This window comes from Podarcis cretensis, assembly GCF_951804945.1.
Source record: "Podarcis cretensis genome assembly, chromosome: 3".
In the NCBI taxonomy this organism is placed as follows: Eukaryota; Metazoa; Chordata; class Lepidosauria; order Squamata; family Lacertidae; genus Podarcis; species Podarcis cretensis.
In genome coordinates this window covers 66,147,353-66,166,172 of record NC_137172.1, presented here as the reverse complement: position 1 = coordinate 66,166,172, position 18,820 = coordinate 66,147,353, and positions in this window count along the sequence as shown.

Below are 18,820 nucleotides of genomic sequence, written 5' to 3'. Positions count from 1 at the left end.
GAATCACATTGATCAGAAAGGAAAGTCTTTTGGTCTATGCCTTCGTACACAGCTTGCTACAGCTTCCTTAGCAACAGAGTTCTGGTGCAGAATGGGGCCAGGATAAAATTTATAATGCTCAAATCCTCCCTGACATTTTGAAATGTTGTCTGCCTCATTGTGCACCATACGACCTATGTGCTGGCACCAAGGGATGCTGTTTTGTGCTTTTGCAGAACTCAATGTGAATTTTGCCATTGAAGTTTAATGGCACCACTAAAGCTTTGATTGGAAACAAGGTGAAAATACATGCTCCCACTGGTTTTCTATAGGGATAGGAAGGCTTGTTCTCCTTTTAAAGGTTCCCCCATTGTATCCTTTGTGAACTAACTATCCCTTTTATACCAGCTGAACCTTTTCCCGTGAAGTTTAGCACAATGCACTCACTGGCCTGACAATTAATGTTACACATTTAGAAGCACTCAAGTGGTTTTTCTCCTGCCATTTTGATAATGAACTATGGATGTTTCTGTATGTCACCTTCCTTGGTTAGCTGTAAATAGCTAGCATGCTGAGCCACTTCTCCTGGAGTCTCAGGTGGAAGTGGCTATAGTGACCTTCTAGTGTGTCGGTTGTTCCCAGTTGTCACAGCAAATGGAGCAGGGGCTTGCCAATCAGAAGGTTGGCGGTTCGAATCCCCGCAACGGGATAAGCTCCCGTTGCTCGGTCCCAGCTCCTGCCAACCTAGCAGTTCGAAAGCACACCAGTGCAAGTAGATAAATAGGTACTGCTGTGGTGGGAAGGTAAACAGCATTTGCGTGCACTCTGGTTTTCGTCACGGTGCACCAGATGCAGTTTCATCATGCTGGCCACATGACCCAGAAAGCTGTCTGTGGACAAACGCCAGCTCCCTTGGCCTGAAAAGTGAGATGAGTGTCACAACCCCATAGTCACCTTTGACTGGACTTAACCGTCCAGGGGTCCTTTACCTTTTTTTTTTACCCTGCCTTTGTAGTTGTTTAGTCATTTAGTCGTGTCTGACTCTTTGTGTATTATACCTTGCCTTAGGTACACTCAAATACAGCGAGGTTCTCCACTGTATGTATACTAAATAGTTCTGGGTATGGATGAGATGCCTTCTTGGGCCTTTTCACACTTGCCATTTATAGTGGAATAGTTGCTATTTTTTTCTGGATGTTTTTGCATGCTGCCACTCCAAAAATTGCTTTTTATTCTACTTACTACTACAAAAAACAACCACCCACCAGCATTTTCATTTGTGTGGCACGTGTACAAGCACTGTCTTGGTTCCTGTGTGGAGGAGGTAGGGGTTGGTGGGCACACCCTGGGAGACATGCTTTTTTTTTTCACCACTTCCCTCCTCTGACTGGCGTAAGCTGCCAGTGTGCAAGTTTAGTTCAGAGGAAAGAATATGGCAGATAGAGATCACAACATTGAGTCAAGGTACTGCCTATGACAGCAATCATTTGCTGCAGACAACATTTCATCACAATAACCAGGATCACCATAGTTCAGGCAGACATGCAGTTCCTCTGGTAATCTCGTATACTCCCATGAGTTCAGATATCTGGAATAATAGGCATTAAATTGGGGGGGGGGGAGCCACGAAAGGGCTATCCCCATGCACATGCTCATAACTTTGACATTTACTTGTTTAAGGAACACAAGGGTACGTAAGGGTGGTGAACTTTTCTCAGTTAAGGCACAACTTGCCACCAGTGTGGAAAGGAAAACCCCACATTCACTCTCAGATAGCAATGCCATGTGGCCAAACGACGACAAATGCACGCATAAGAATGTCAGCTCATATAGAAACTATACTGATCTAAATTGCAAGTGCGAAATAATTTGTAGCATTTATTCATAGTTTAGGGAAGCTGAGAAAGTCTGAGGGTCACAAATATCTCTCGGGTAGAAGAGACACTAAATTATTTTTGGTTAAAATAGTTTTTGCACATTTAGTATTCTTGGAGTTGCAGGTTTAAAAGGAAAGAAAATTGACAGCAAATGTGATGTTCCCAGACAGGGACTGAAGTATCGAGTGTTGCTGATTCACCGACTGGACAGTATGCTAATGCAATTAAAAATAATTTGAATAGCTTCTAAATCACAACCTCAATAAGTCCTTAACTAATCTTAATTCAAGGGTACTTCCAGGCAAGTCTTCTGTTATCTGGCTATATTAAGCTGGAAAGAAATCCTGGTCTAAAGAATGTTCCACAATGTGATATATAGATTCCTAATTAAAGGATCCTCTTGAAGATCATCTATATCTATGATTTAAGGTCTCATAGATGTAGGCAGTCCAGAGATGGTGAGCAATAGAGGGTTTACTCTCTCTGTTACTTCACTAGCTAACTATATTCTCCTGCATTTTTCAGAGAGAAGGAGACAGATAACCTGTTACAAAATATTGCAATAAATCCCCAGTCCCTTCCAGGATTCATCTCTGTGTACAGTATTCCAGGGAATGGGGTTCCCCTGATCCCACTGATACTTATTACAAACTGTTAGAGGCTTAAAGAAGACCATTTCCGCCTACTCCTGTTTTTCTGCCAGCTGTCATACTTCAATATTCCAGGCAACCTCAGAGTTGACAGACTGGGTTTTTTTTAATGTGTGTGTGTGTGTGTTTACAAAAGCCTTTTCCATTTAATTTACATACTTCTATCTTTCTTTATATCTAAGGTTTATTCTCAGTATGCGGGGGGGGGCACTACCTTATATACTACTGTATAATATATTTGCCTAAGGCTGTCGTCATGCAGCAGTTTGTTTGGCTGTCAACAGTTGGTGCTGTGAACAGAAGACTGCAGCAGCAGCAGACAGCGTTGGCGGGTGGCTCACGTGAGCCATGGAGGAACAAACCAGAGAAGCTCCTCAGCAACCAAGGAGGGAAGCAGCAGGCAGCAGGAGAGCAGCAAATAGCTCCCTCAGCTTGTCATGCTTATCCCTCCACAGCTTGCCTTGGCTGACTGCCACCAAGTGCCATAATGTCTTCTTTCTTGTGGGAGAAGTTATGAGAGGAAGGGATAGGTGGCCTCGTAAGCTCTAAGGGGAGGGCTGGGTGACTTGACAAGGTCTGGGGAAAACTGCAAGGAGCAGGATCTCAAAAGGTTGTAAGAATCAACCCTTCCCACACTTCCCCCTTTAAACCTCTGATGTTGAGATTTGGACTGGTGGACCGGGTGACCCACTGCCAATCCGGTGATTGACCAGTGGGCTGTGCTGCACATCTATCAAAAGCTGATCCAGAGTGTGGGCAACAAAAAGTTCTCCACCTCTAGTCTAATGGGTTACTAGGGAGGGCCAGTGAGGTCAAGGACATGGCAGGGGGTCAGGGACTGTAGGTGGGGTTGGTAAGCAATGCAAGCAGGAGTGGAGCCCCTTGTAAGAGCATCACAAGAACCTGCTGGATCAAACCAGAGGTCAGTCTAGCCCAACATTATGTTCTCACAGTGGCCAGCCAGATGTCCATAGGAAATCCACAAGCAGGATTTGAGTATTTGGAGGACTCCCAATAGTCAGAGTCTTCTGTGGGCAGCACCTGGAAAAGTCGGCCTGCATAGAGGTTGCATTGCTCAGTGGTAGAACTCAAGCTTTGCCTCCAAAAAGTCCCAAATTCAAACCCTGGCATATCTAGGAAGAGTTGGGAAATATCCCTGTCTGAAATCCTGGGCAGCCTCTGCCATTCAGGGCGTGGGCAATACTCAGCTGGGTGGACCAATAGTCTGAGTCTGTATAAGGCAGCCTTCTATGTTACATTTTCCGGCTCCCTGCTGCTTTCCTCTTTCTTGAGGCTCCCCCTGCCTTTAATGAAGAGTTTCCCTGCGGTATGGCTCCATTCCTGCCTCTCTTTCTGACCAAAGTCCTGTCCATTTTGGAAAAAGGTGCCAATATTACATTCACCCCAGTGATATAATGGGACATATTACAGAAGTATGACATCTCTTCCAGGTGTGTCTATACCAGACTCACGCTAGCCATGCCAGGCCTGATATATACCTACCGTAATCTATGTGAGGCTACAAAGACATTGAGCTGAAAGTGAAAATCCAGGCAAGGCGACTCACTCAGATTATCTGTTTTTCTTAAACATACAGACACAGACAGGTGAGCAGGCAGGCGCGCGCGCGCACGCGCACACACACACAGAGCAGCTCTTTAGGTCAGTCCATTTTCCTGTGGCATCATCTGTTCTGCGCATCATCTGTTCTGCCTGGTCAGTGTATTTCCTTATAATTACCTTTGGCAGAGTTGCCTCAGATTGTGGAAGGCCTGAATATCAGACAGGCCACAATTTCTCCAGGTTCCTAACATTAAATGGCTGAATACAGGTAATTTAGATGAATGGTTCTCAATTGATTTCAGTTTTGAATTCAATTCCTGCAAAAACTAAAGTGAACAAGCAGAGAAAGCTTCCATTCCAAGGAACATAATGTCCTCTCTTAAAAGCCCATTGTTTCTCTACCACTGATGTGAAACGATCAAACTTGGCAGTGCGGCACCTTTAAACAAACAGAAAATGAAGCATTGATATCCATTTAATATTTTTTGCTATTTACAGCTTCAACAACAGCATAGCATCAGTAGTTCGCAGACTATGCTATGGGCTATTTATAGCTATTTATTCCTATCTATTTTTGATCCTATTGAGAACCATTCAAAAATCAAGCATGAGCAGAATTCAGTAGTCTACATCACAAATGTGTGTACACACACACACATACATTGTTGGCAGAGCTGCTAGATGCTGGCAGCATTGGCAACAATTCATATATTGTTGAATAAAGGCTTAAAATAGATCTAGGAGCTTACATATCAAGAGAATAAGAATTCTCTAAAATCGGAACCTGCGTAATCAGCAGGTCGCTTACCTAGAACATGTCTTTAGGAGCTGGATGTACCCTAATGGCGTAAATTGCAATGACTGCTGCTTAATTAAGGCAGTTATTAGCATTAGCACTACTTAAAGGGAATACATTCAAATGGCGAGGCTATTAAGTGATGCTTCTCCAGGTGTACAGTTCTGAACTCTGATCTTTTCCATTAGTCAATTGCTAAAGTTTAAAGCTTAAAGAAAGTCAGAGGCTTGGGCAGTGAATCCCATGTAACATCTTCATTGTGCAGGAGTTACTGATTCTGAGAAACCTACTCAGTCTGTACTGTTGAGTACAGTGTTCACAGCCAGCCTGTATAAAGTCTTTAAAATGCCCGTTCTGAATCACAGAATCTCAAGCACACATTCTCACACTCCCTTAGAATGAAAAGTGTAAAATTTCCTCTGAAAAGGAAACATGGCCACCATTTGCCATATATATGAGTGAAACTGGCACCATAAGTTCATGGTTCTGAACTTTAGCAGTATCTTTAGGAGTGCCCAGAAGTAGATGATAATTTATTTCTTATGATGTAATATGTGTATTCTAAAATAATAACAAAAACCCACATATTTTTGAAGTGAAAGGTTAAAAAAAAACCTGTTTAAATTAAACATATTAATTATTTCAGCGGCATGGAATTTTAACAGAACTCCATTTCTACAAACCTTTCTTAGAGAAGTAGTAGCAGGAAGTGATATAAAGAACAATGATAGTAAATTCTTCCAATATGCAACAACGGCCGCAAGGGTCCTATTGGCCCAAAATTGGAAACAACAGAACATACCGACGCTTGAGGAATGGAGAGCAAAACTACTAGAATACGCGGAGATGGACAGATTGACGGGGAAAATTAGATATTTAAAAGACCAAAGGTTCATTGAGGATTGGGGGAAATTTGTTGAATATCTGGAAAATATAAGTGAAGGTCAGATAACGCTAGTTGGGTTTAAAAAAGCTCTGTGAAAAGGTTGGAATATTGTCTAAAGAGAAAAAGAAGGAAAGAGAAAATAATGTCAATATAAGCTAGGATTTGTGTGAATTTGTTAAATTAGCGTATGGATGATTTCAGGGGAAGCTGAAGGAAGTCTTATAGAAAGAAATCTGTGATAATAAGGCGTAAATTGTTTTACTTTCTTGTTTGTTATAATTTAAAAAACAATAAAAATTATGCAGGGGAAAAAAAAATAGAGAAGTAGTATGACATGGCCCTGCTAATATTAACTTAGAAGTAAGTGTTGCTACAGGACACAGGTGGTGCTGTGGTCTAAACCACAGAGCCTAGGGCTTGCTGATCAGAAGGTCGGCGGTTCAAATCCCCACGACAGGGTGACCTCCCGTTGCTCGGTCCCAGCTCCTGCCCACCTAGCAGTTCAAAAGCACGTCAAAGTGCAAGTAGACAAATAGGTACCGCTCTAGCGGGAAGGTAAATGGCATTTCCGTGCGCTGCTCTGGTTCACCAGAAGCAGCTTAGTCATGCTGGCCACATGACCCAGAAGCTGTACACTAGCTCCCTCGGCCAATAAAGTGAGATGAGCGCTGCAATCCCAGAGTCGGTCACGACTGGACCTAATGGTCAGGGGTCCCTTTACCCTTTACCTTTAAGTGTTGCTACACTCAATGGGATTTGAGCCTTAGAAAGTGTGCTTCGGATTGCTGTCTTTGCTTTGAATTTATCCTCCCTGTTCCTCATTCATTCTCTCCCCCCTCTTCTCTAGGGCTCATAAAAACATATTTACACACTGGAACATTTATTATGGAGACATGCCTTTCCCCCCTCTAGCTATTACACAAACTGACTCCAGTGTATCTTTATAGCTGCACCATGTTTTGACATTTTCAGAGCTTTCTGTGCCATTCTGCATATTATCTGATTCTCCAGGTTACTGCCTGTCAAGTGTGATGGACGGCATAATTAAAAATCCAAAGGCAGATATAAACTGACAAGACTTTCCTGCCGGTATCTATTCTATCATATATATTAAATCTGTATCTTGCAGCATCATATGCAACAAGGAACCTTTTGCTTCAAATGTAGTACAAGGCAAAACTCTACAAAAAGGCTGATGCAAAGGAATTGCTTCGTGACAGAAGCCTGTCACTTGCTCCTGCTTTTACACCATCTTAATCAGCTTGTCTGTCATGACAGGCTACGGATATTGCAATAAAGTGAGGGTTGTGACTTTCTGCTGTTCAGACATTGCCTGGGAAAGTTATACTGATCTAGAAATGTTTGCAGCAGTAAACTATGTGCACATATTTAATACACTTACCTGCCAGTCAAATAGTTATTGTGGTCAGGTTTTTTTTAATGAAACCAGTTCACCAGGGGTGGAAGGAGATATAGATTGTGTCTCCTTACTCCCCAAAGCCATTGATCAGTGCATAGGTATTTTGGAGGGCGACACAAGGGGTATTTGCCCACCCTAGAGCGGGCTGGTGCTATCTTTAGGCCAACAAGGCAGCAGCTGCCTAGGGCACAGACCAATGCTGCACTGTGGGATGAGAAAGGAAGGAGCATGTGGTTAGCTAGAAATATGTATCTTATTAAAAATTGGCTCATGCCTTTTGCCTGCCACGTTGCAATACTTGTGGAATTGATAAAATGAGCATCCATCTCATCAGAATGCATGCTATTCCAGACACACAGGCAGTGCTCCTTTAGTCCAGTCAGTTTAAGCTAGAATAAAATAACAATAATAAAATAATAGTAATAATAGCAATTTATTATTTATACCCCACCCATCTGGCTGGGTTTCCCCAGCCACTCTGGGCTGCTTCCAACAAAATATTAAAAATACAATAAAACATCAGACACTCCCTGTTTAGGGAAGCTTTTAATGTTTGATGGACTATTGTATTTTAATATTTTGTTGGAAGCCACCCAGAGTGGCTGGGGAAACCCAGCAAGATGGGTGGGGTATAAATATTATTATTATTATTATTATTATTATTATTATTATTATCCTAAGCAGGGCTGCCTTCAGATGTCTTCTAAAAGTCAGATAGTTGTTTATTTTCTTGACATCTGATGGGAGGGCGTTCCACAGGGTAGTTGCAGCATTGCTGCAACCCACCTGGTGTGATCTTGTGACTCAGCTGTGGGTCCATATCCACTGGGTGAAGACCTATGCATTAGCCCACTGAAATCCATAAGCTCAAATATGCCTAGCTCAGGGCTGCATAGTTCAGTTATTACACAATATATAATATCTCTTATTAAAGGAAAAGGTCTAGATCTATTCTTTAATTCATGGAAATATTAATGAAATTATTTTTCAGTCAAAACTAATCAATATCTCAAATATCCAGTGTCACGGTAGAGAGCTGTTTTCTTCCCCTTATGAAATTGTAACTCGTGTATATAATGAATGCATTTCAAACTAGGAAAGGAAAGAGGTACTTCATAATTACATGAATACTAAATTACATTTCTAGGAAAAATAATAATTCACTATTCAGAACTGGAACCATAAGCAAGGCATTATCATGGATGGCATAATTATTGTACCAGTCCTATGATCCTTCCACATTATTAAATTCACAAAGTGAAAGAAAGCCTAGACATTAGCAAATGCCACAAAATTAACTAGATTAACTAGATACAAAGAATGAGATGTCTCTGTTTTAATTAACAAGAGGTCATTAAGTGAAAGATGTGTCATAAGAGACATTTGTTATTTACAGGATGGGAGAAACTGGTGTAAAGAAGGTTTATCTACAGGTAGCAACTCTCAGTTGATGGAATGGCTCAGCAACGTGTTTTTAGGAAATGCACTGGTAACTATCTGTGGTTTCTTATTAAATAACCAGACCACATTTTTTCCATCAGACCACTTAGCTCAGGGGTAGGGAATTTTGACTGGTCAGAGGCTCATCTTAATCTCCCTGACCCTGGCAGGCCAAATTTGACATGGGCATGTCAATCACCTGATGCCTTAGTGATATCAGATGATGCTGTGTTTTAAAGCCGCCAGATCTGGAGGTTTAAGGAGCCTCATGGGGATGCTTGGGAAAGGACTTTCAAACAAGCCTGTGCTCCTATTTGAAACTCTGGTTTATGGAAGTTCAAAGAGCTGCACTAAGAAGGCAAAGTGGTTTCCTTTGAATTTAACTCTGCTCTCCCCACCTTGACCTAAGAACGCTCCCACTGCCCACCAGCTAACAGGTGGGTCAGCATGCACCTTGCTCCAGCAAAGGAACAATCTGGACCTCTTGATGGTTCCTCAAATAGCCTTGAGAGCCAAATGGGGACATCTGGCAGGTCATGTTTGGTCATCAGGCCAGAGGTTCTGCATCCCTGATCTAGTCCAGCACTTTGGTCCACCTGATCCTATACTCAGTTGACTCCAACTGAGAGTAGATTCATTGAAATCAATGGACCTATGTCCATTAATTTCACTGGATCTACTTGGAGTACAACTAACTGGATACAGGCCTGGGTTTCCAACTCCATTTCCCAATAGGGTGACCACTTACACATTGATGATGTATATCCTCCTTTTTTTGGCAAACAGAAGACACTGGTTTGCATAAAGTTTGCATAGGCTGATTTCTATGTATAGATGCACATATGGAAAAATTATTATAACTTAATCAGAGATACAGTACAATAGAGGGGAACAGTGTGATCAGTTGACTTGTATATTTGCTGAACCTGGTGTCAAGGTACCATCACTCCTGATTTCCCTTCCTAGGGATGTGCATCTTCCAGACTCTGGAAGATGCCTTCAAGTAAAGGACTCTCCTCTATAATGCAGGACGCATGGCGATGCTAGCTCCCAGAAGTCACAAAGCATGAAGATGACAGCCAACTCCAGTTTTCCTACTACGCAGTTTCTGTTAATTGAAAGTATATGGTTTTTCTGCATGCATTTTTCCATGTGTTCACCCTATGGTGCTAGCATAACTTCTAAGACTTGCAACCATGTGGTTGCATCTGATCTTATGGTTCTTTCTTAGCACCCTTACCAGGAAGGACAGTGCAGATTTTGTGTGAAAGGTCCTAGGCAGCTGTGCTTGTCCATATGGTTTGGGGCCTCTAAAAGTTATACTACCTTTCCTTGAGCCCATAGAAAATGGTCTCTTCCTATGGGGCTAAGGTAATAGTTGAAGGATCTCCTATCACATTTAACACAACTAATGCAATATGCCCATTTTCTTTTATTCCAGAAGATAAAACAGGGTATAAAGTGGGGAAAATGGATGAGGAAATTCATTTACAGTGTTTATACTGTTGTTATTCTGTCAATGGGGGGGGGGGTTGAGGGAACAAATAACTAGGATAAGCATTAAAAGAAAGGCATTAGGTAACATCAGACTTACAGAACATTTTTGCAGTCTCATGCAGGCATAACAAAGCTAGAGGTTCAGTGCTTGGTGGGTGTCAAATCTGTCCCCCTTTCAAAAACATGCATGTTCCAGTTTGAATCAGTGTCCCTTGGCAGTACTTTGTAGTTTAAAGAAAGACAGTTGGGAGATCCCTCTTGGCTCTCCTGCCACAATTAATAGCTCAGCTCCAAGCATTAGAGTAACAAGGGAGAGGAAACCTAAAACCTTTTAGCGCTATTCCTTACATTGTGAATAAATCACGCTTACCATCCCACTGCCCTACAAAGCGACCCACATTTTCACAAGTAATGATATACCACACACCTCCATCAAACTAGGCTGTTCTGATTTATTCCAGCTGACTCTCAATTTCTACATTAAAACTGTGGGTTGGTTTTGTTTTGTTTGTTATATTTTGGATTTAACTTCAGTCTCAAAGGATTTGCCACAAAGGATTTCTAGTCTTACACCAGTTTTGATTTGCACAGTCTGTGAATTATTTCGCATTTCTCCTCTCTGATATATCACTAGATAATTATGAAAGTAAAAAGGAAATTATGCCAAGCATGACAGGTGTTTTCAAATACAAAATGAAGCATTTATTATAAAGCTTTTTCAGGCTATGCTATTCAATTACCCATGTTTCTGATTTTAGTGTGATGAACTTCTGGTGTTTACATGGGTAACAGCAGTGGAGACCAACTACCACATAAAACGTGAAGCCAGCAAATCTATGTAACTTTTCAGGGATTTATTAGAATGTATGTAGCTTAAGAACAGTAACATTATTTCAGGTTTTCCTTCTATGCTCACTGCAAAAAAAGGGAGGGGGGCTAAAATCCGAGAAGTAGTGAGTTCTGATCCTATGCAGACCTGGGGAAAAAAGTCTGTGTCTCAACATAGTTCAGTCTCAGATTATTGACCCCCACTGCATTCAGGCACTTGTTCAGGGCAGTAATGACCTTTCCTGATTCAGATGTAACAACAGAGAAATATAGCTTGATGTCATCAACATACTGCTGATAGTGCATGGCAGATCTTCAAATGGCTTCTCCCAAAATCTTCATGTAGATTTTGAATAGCAGTGGAGACAAAATTTTAGGGGCCACAGGTGAGAGCTGAGTGCAGGCTGGGGACCAAAGGTGGACAAATTACCCCAGAGGCCCCCACCAGAGGTACTGCTTCTCCTCTAACACCAGATGGGGCTCATCAACCTGAGAAGGTAGCCTATCTAGGAGACGTGCTAATGCACTCCATTTCTCAGGACAGATGTCTCACCACTCATAATAGCTCTGTTGAACAGCTACTTGAAGATGCAACACAAGCCACAAAGTAAGCCTTCTTCATCACCATGCAGTAGATGTGACTGTGCACTCTAAGCACATGTCTGGTTGGCTTCACATTAAGTCTTATGGCAGTTGTATTTTAGCCACCATCTAACCTGTTTCATAGCTCCATTCCTGGAGAACCAGGGAGCACTCTGTGCTTCACAGTGTCAGAGAGGATACTTAGGAGCTATCAGGCCAATGTGATTGTAGTTCCATAGTGAGATTGTATTTATTTGGCAGATTCCTTTCTCATACCATCTCCAAAATAAAATCTAGATAAGTTGGTCTGTGATTTGAATTTTGGATCAAGTACTTTATGCAACAAATCTCAGACCAGAAACAAATCATTCTAAGGCAACTGAGGCTGCAGTCCTATACATATCTTCCTGGGAGTAAGCCCCACAAAACCCAATGCGGCTCACTTCCAATGAACCATGGGTATGATTCACTCTTAATCACTAATATTTCTCCAGCTCAGAAAAATATTGTTGCATTTTTTCCAGTACCAAATGTCAAGGTGCTTAATCTAGGTAAAAATAAAAGAGCTTTTCAAAAGGCAGCAGATTTATATTAATGTTGATTTAGTGACATTTCTAGTTCAGAATTTCATTACTCCTCTTTCATCTCTAGTTTTAAAATTGCCTTTCCAACTTTTTGGCGAGACACAATGTACATTCCAATCTCTGAAAAAAATAACATCTTTCAGATAAAATACTTCACTCTAAGTGTACATTTTACTTCCAAGCATTATCCATTCTAGACATTGCATTTGAAAGAGATCAGTATGATTGCTTTCTGCATAATATAAATTCAGCCTATCCTTCTTAAAACAGGAAAATACTAAATCCAGGAACGAATGATAAATCAACCATCACTCTATTCCAGGGATGGGGAAGAAATCTGATTCCGTTCAGTATTTGAAGCCAAAGCTTATCAAATTCGCACTTTCTGAAACAATACAAGAACTGAAACACAGCCATCCTTTGAAATTCACACTTATTTGAATTTGTGATTCCCAACCCAACAATGCTTACAACTGCATAAAAATGCATAAAAACGAATGTATTACGGATCATACAGAAATGCATTCTATTAGGAGGAGAAATTGCTTGCAAAAATGTGAACGTTGCATTCAAAAATGTATTTGTTAGGAGAAATTTGCACTAAAAGGTTAAATAATTTTCATGAGGACTTAAAATAAAATTATAAATTCACAGATTGCTGCAGGAATGTGGAGAACTGAATTTAAGACTGGGAAAACAAGAAAGTGACAGAATTGAGATTGGCAGTTCCTTCCATCCTCCTCAGGTACATACCTTAGTTGCAAACTAAGATACACTGCAGGAGCACTTCCTGTGGCTCTACTAATGGCAAAAGCAGCAGAAATATGAAGTATTCTAGAACAAAAATAAGGAGTCTAGCTAAGACAGAATCAGGCCATTCCTCTAGACCTGCCTCTACCACACTGTGCTTCTGCCTGCTTCCTGGTAAGGTGAAAACGCCCCATCAGAGTAGGAATAAGCGCACACTATGCTTGGCTCCTGAAATGCTTACAAAACATGGCTGGCCACATAGGAGTGGCACTCCAGTGAAGGTGAATAGCAGAGAAAGGTTCCCAGCATTCTACAACTAATCATTCTGCACCTTATAAAAAGAGCACCTGTTGAGCTAATAATTTGAAATTTGGCATATGAGAGCTACCTGCTGAGGTCTACAAATGTGCACATGTAAAAATGTTTATATATTTTTTATCATGAGTTGAATAGGTGTCTTGCGGGGGGGGGGGGACTGAAGAACATAACACTTGCCACGGCAATGCAATTTCCATTAAGTGAATGTGTTCAAGAGGACTTTCAGAAGAGGAGGGCACACCTAAGACTTTTGTCAACAGACTTTCAACTAAGACTTGACCAACACAGTTAAAATAAAATCCCTCAGTTTATGAAATAGCTGTATGAAATGCAAACAGATGGTATTTATAGTATTTTCAGAGGAAAGAGGCTTGGATTCTTGAAAGAATAACAAATTAGGGTTTTTTCCAAGGAAAATCTCCCCTCTGGCCCTGGGGGTGGGGCTGGGAGAAGTACCAATGGATAGCTGTCCTGACTGTCTGGAGCATTAGGGGAGAGTTTGTTTCATCATTACCTCTACTAGGCAAGTCTGGTGGCTGCTGATGTTTCTCAGTTCCCTCCATTTTCTGTGAACCAAAACCAATTCATTCTATGTGGCTCAAATGTTTGCGACATGTGCCTTGTTAAAATTACCAAATTAAAATGCAATTTGGAAGTGCAATTTGTGCAGAACATAAGGTCTCAAACTGTATATTAGTGAACCTCTCAGACTATTTTGGCCTTAGGCATTTTCAGACCAGGGAAAAAAAATATTCCAGGCAGTGCTCCTGTTATGGACCTTATTGTCTCCTCTTTTTTTAAAAATGAGTCACAGAAATGGAGGTGAACACCTGGGAAATTAAATTCTTTCTAGAACCTTCACGTCATGGTAGAAGTAGACAAAGCTCAGATGGCCCCAAAGTTACCCATTTCTAATGTCTGAAAGCAAGGGAATCTAGGATATCTAGCAACAGAAGGGAATCAGTTCTTTTTTTCAAAAGATTTGATGAAATCATGTCTGGAGTGTTGACAAAGATATATAAAGAGAATCAAAATTATATAAAGAGAATTCAAAGTTAATTTTGGTACAGGAACACTCTTCTTTACGTTCCTTCCAATGTTTATCTTTGAAATTTTATTTTTTATTTTAGAATTTATATCTTGCCCATTACCATTATATGGTGCCAGGACAGTTCACAATGTATGCATTACATAAAGACCAATTTATCACATTTAAATACATTTAACATTCCAATTTAAAAGCTAATGCACATGCTCCTGTACCTGTCACAATCCTAATAAATTAAAGCTTATTTTCAAAAGCCTTGCAGAAAAGAAGTGTTGTCAATGGGAAGTAAAACTTATCAGAAGTATTTCATGCGCTGTGTCAAGAGCTGCAGTGCTTTTGACCCGAGTGCTCCAATATTACAAAATCTCGTGTCTTTAGCCATTTTCTTTCCAATTCCCAGTCCTGAATAAATTAAAATGAGAAAGTAATAGCAGATAGGTCCTTGGGCAAGGAGAAAAGAAAACTGTTTGAGTATGCATGAGAGTAGCTGACATTTTAAAGACTACGTTGGTTGTGATGTGATTGCAACAGGTTCGGTTTCCAAGATTAAGGTAAGCTGCGAGGGCTCCAACTATCGCTTGGAAGCTACTTAATGTATAATTTAGCACCCACCAGAATGCAAGCGTCATTCCTTCAGGAAGCTGCAAGAAGCCACTTATTCTCTTCCAAGTCTAGGGAAATACATTTTCCTGAAGAATGTCTAGTGGAATGGGGAGATATGATGCAGTTTCATGTCTGAAGGTCAGGAGTTTCAGACAGGTGCTCTGCCAGCAGCCCCCACCCACTGCCTCCTTCACTTGCCTGAAAGATAAAACTATGTTTGACAACACTGAAACTGTAATGGATACAAAGCACCATCTCCCACACCAGTTCCTTAGCAACCCCAACTGCCGGCTTCAAAGATCTGCAAGCCTAGTACTTGATAGCAGTTGTTGTTTTCTATCTAATGGGAGACACTAGTATGATCTAATGTGGTCCCTCAGACGCTGTACAGATTTATCCCTAGCAACTTTGTGGAGGTGCAAATTTGTGATCTCATCCGCCTACCTGCGCACCAGCATATTCAAGTACAGTGAATTAACTGTTCACCGTCCCTTCAGTATGCTGGCAGACTTTCTCCCCTTGGACCAGAATAAATCATATAGCAGCAAGCCTGTGTTAAGAGAGCCCCTTCCAGTAAGCTGTATATAACCCCTCTTTAATAAATCTCTGCAGAGCCTGAATGAGTAATCCAAGTTCAACTGACAATACTATGAAGGCTTCAGCTACATTGCCCTGAAAATTTAGGATAGCTGACTTTTTAGTTACAAGTCTCTTGAGAAAGCCTCCTTTTAGAAATAAGGCTGTTCTTGTTCTATATTTGAGACAGGGGGATTCTCTCTACCAAGCTATCTCCAGTGCTGTAAGGAAGCAGCATCACTTTCTTGCGGGTAAGCAAGTTGTGAAAGTGCATTTCTGTGCTTGAAGGGTTTTCAGAAAGGGAAATGATCCTGCTTTTTAATTAACATCTGCCTCCCTAGATAGTGTGCTTTCTCCGTCAATGTCTTTTTAATGTGCCTTGGAGTTAGCATTTGTAAGATGCACGAAGCAATCACACATCTCTTTTGCTGAGCTAAAGGCTCAGTATTGCTATAGGGCTTATTTGAGCTGTGAAATAACTGAAATTAATTATAGGGGAAATGGTATCATTCTTGTTAACTTAAACCAATTAAATCTGAAGACAAATCTGGCAGATTTATTGAATGTATATAATGATGATGACCAGAAAAGACTAGGAAAAGGGGGAACGGGGAATAGCTAGTAGGTTATTCACCCAATGGTGTCTGCCTGACCCAAGCTTGACTTCACAAGCCTTGCAAAGACACACTGCATTAACTGCCAGTCTTGCCTCCTCCCTATGATTCAAGTGGGCTGGCAACTTTTTATTTACGGTACACATGCATCTTTATCCATATATATCCATACAATATTTTTTCTTTGGTAAATGTGTGGGCCTGGGTGAACAGAAGCAAACCACAGTGGTCCATTCTGGAGTGCCTGTATTTAGAAATCCTCTACCTTCACACTCAAAACACAAAGGGCTTCAGAGGAACTTGCACACTTAGGGATGCTAATACACTGTGCATGCATGTCCCTGCTTCCATCTTCCAGTTTTTACATCCAAGTAAATTCCTGAACAGGGCTCTTGCTGAACCAGAATCTATTAGCTTCACAAGACATGGTAAAATGAAGGCGGTTTCTCTGTGCAAATCTCCAGTGATTTTGGTTTAACGATTGCTCAATTAAACATTTCATAGCTATAAACCATCTTGTGTTGAAATCAATTCTCTGGTTTCTACAATCAAGCAGCAAGTCTCATTTCATGTGGCAAATGCTTGATAAAAAAGCAGCACGCTGTGGAAACCATTTGTATCTCTAAGTGAGCAGTTGTTGGTTTTTTTTAGTGAATGTCAAGTGTTACAAAGGTTTCCAGTGGAAAATATTTTGACATGCAAGATGCCATGAAACATCTGTTTAAATAACTAGCTGCCTCTATTTAAAGTATGTCTGCTGTTTAACTGGTTCTGATTATTGTGCACAGTTTGGGTGAGGACCATAATATTTGGAGATGTGCCGTCCATTTTTATTTGTACTAAGGAGGGTTGCAGCTGTCTATTAATTGTTCTCACATTTCCTGGTGCATAAATTTCCAACTTATTTTTCAAAACAAAATTAACTGTGGAAGACGAACTGTGGCCTAGTTTGGGCTATAATTCAGTTCCAGTGACGTACATTGGACATGCCAAGATTTGAAACACGGTTGCCTTTAAACGTTTGGCTTTTTCAACCTGATGCTTATTGCTGATTGTAATTTAAAGTGACAGCGGTTCAAAATCTGGTCCCCTTAACATTTTATGAAGCCAGACATACTGAGACACCATCAGAAGCTCAAGGTTTTTTCCCCCATCTATGGAGCTCACATATCAAAATAATTCTTTACTTTGCTGAACCTTTATTTTCTAATGACTAATGTTCAATATTCACCAATTAATACTTTCATAATACAATACTTTATCTGTGTTAGGTTCAAGGAAAGTCTGCTACCCAGCTGATGCTGCACATAAAGTTAATTCTCATTGTTCCCCATTCAAGTTCAGGAGCAGCTTATGGTACAATGTCAAATACAACAGAGGAGAAACCATACTTTTGTGTTCACCCCTTTAAAAAATACTTATTATGTTGTTTCCTGCAGCAAGCCTTCTTTGTTGTACTCTGTTTTACTACAGATGAACCCAATGAAACTTTTTAACAGCTGTCACAAAGGACTATTCACCCTGTGTAAATGCAATTTCAGTTGGACTTTTACTTGTCTTGCACACCTATATACCAACAATTCAACAGTTTCCATTTTCAAAGGCACATAGATATTACAGGGGTGGTGGGAAGCACTTGTGATATGACTGACCCAGGTGACCCCCATTCAAACATACACTCCCCCCAACTGCAGGACTGTTGTTGCTGTTGTTTTCCCCAAAAGCATGGCAGGGGACAGAAATGGGATTGAATGTGGTGAGGGCACCCACTGTTCTACAAATGCTACAGCCATCTCCAACCACAGATCTTCTTCTGAACTATAATGTATCTGGACTTGGGCATTTTTCCTCTTTGCAAGTTTTCCTTTGGATGTTGCAGTGGAAACACAAGTCACTCACAGACTGAGAGGAGATCCTTGAGCCACAACTTTCCTAGGGATACAGAAGCCCTGTGAAAAAAATAGAAGGACTATAACAGGGTTTGTTGTGGAGGGGAGGAGTTGTTGTTTATGCAGAGGTCTTTACAGAGTAATTTGCATAACATGTACAATTTAAAAAAAATGTACACAAATGCAAAAGAAAGATTCAAGAACCCACTGTCTGGGACTGTGATAAGATTACTATACATTATATACACTGCAAAAAACCCCCAAAGGTGGGATAAGAACTGCTGGAAAGAGAAAATGATGATAGTAGGAGCTTTCAGACTGTATATTTATTGAGAATTCATCCCAATACATCTGGATGGAGGTTATATGACATTCCCAGCTGTTGGGTTGCTATCCTGCACTTATCACTGAAGTTTCCCATCACTTTTCTTAGATAAACAAGGTGATAATTGCATTAGAAAGTGCAGGATGACAACCAAATTTTGTGCAAATAAACAGACTGTCTCGAAGTGCCCAGAATTTATTGAAAAAGCATTGCACTGGTTTTAAATGTAAGCTATCTGTATTTTTATAGGCTGCTGCATTTTTTTAGCAAAAGCAGCAGATATGCGCAATATAGCTCAATTTCTGAGGAGACTTATATCCTTATGGGTTTCCTGAAAAGACAAATCAATGTATGTGAGCATTGAACAGATGGCATAGCAGATGCATAAGGGTTTGTCTTCCAGCCTTTGGCTGAATTGGGAACAATTAACAACAAAACATTCTTGGAGTTTCTTCATCCATTGAAGGACAGAATGATCAGAAAAAATACAATCCATTCGTCCTAGAAATTGTTTCCTTCACTGATGGGATGAGGGAGAAATATAGCTCACTCTGCATTTTAATGTGAACCTATTTCATTCACTTTTCCTAAAACA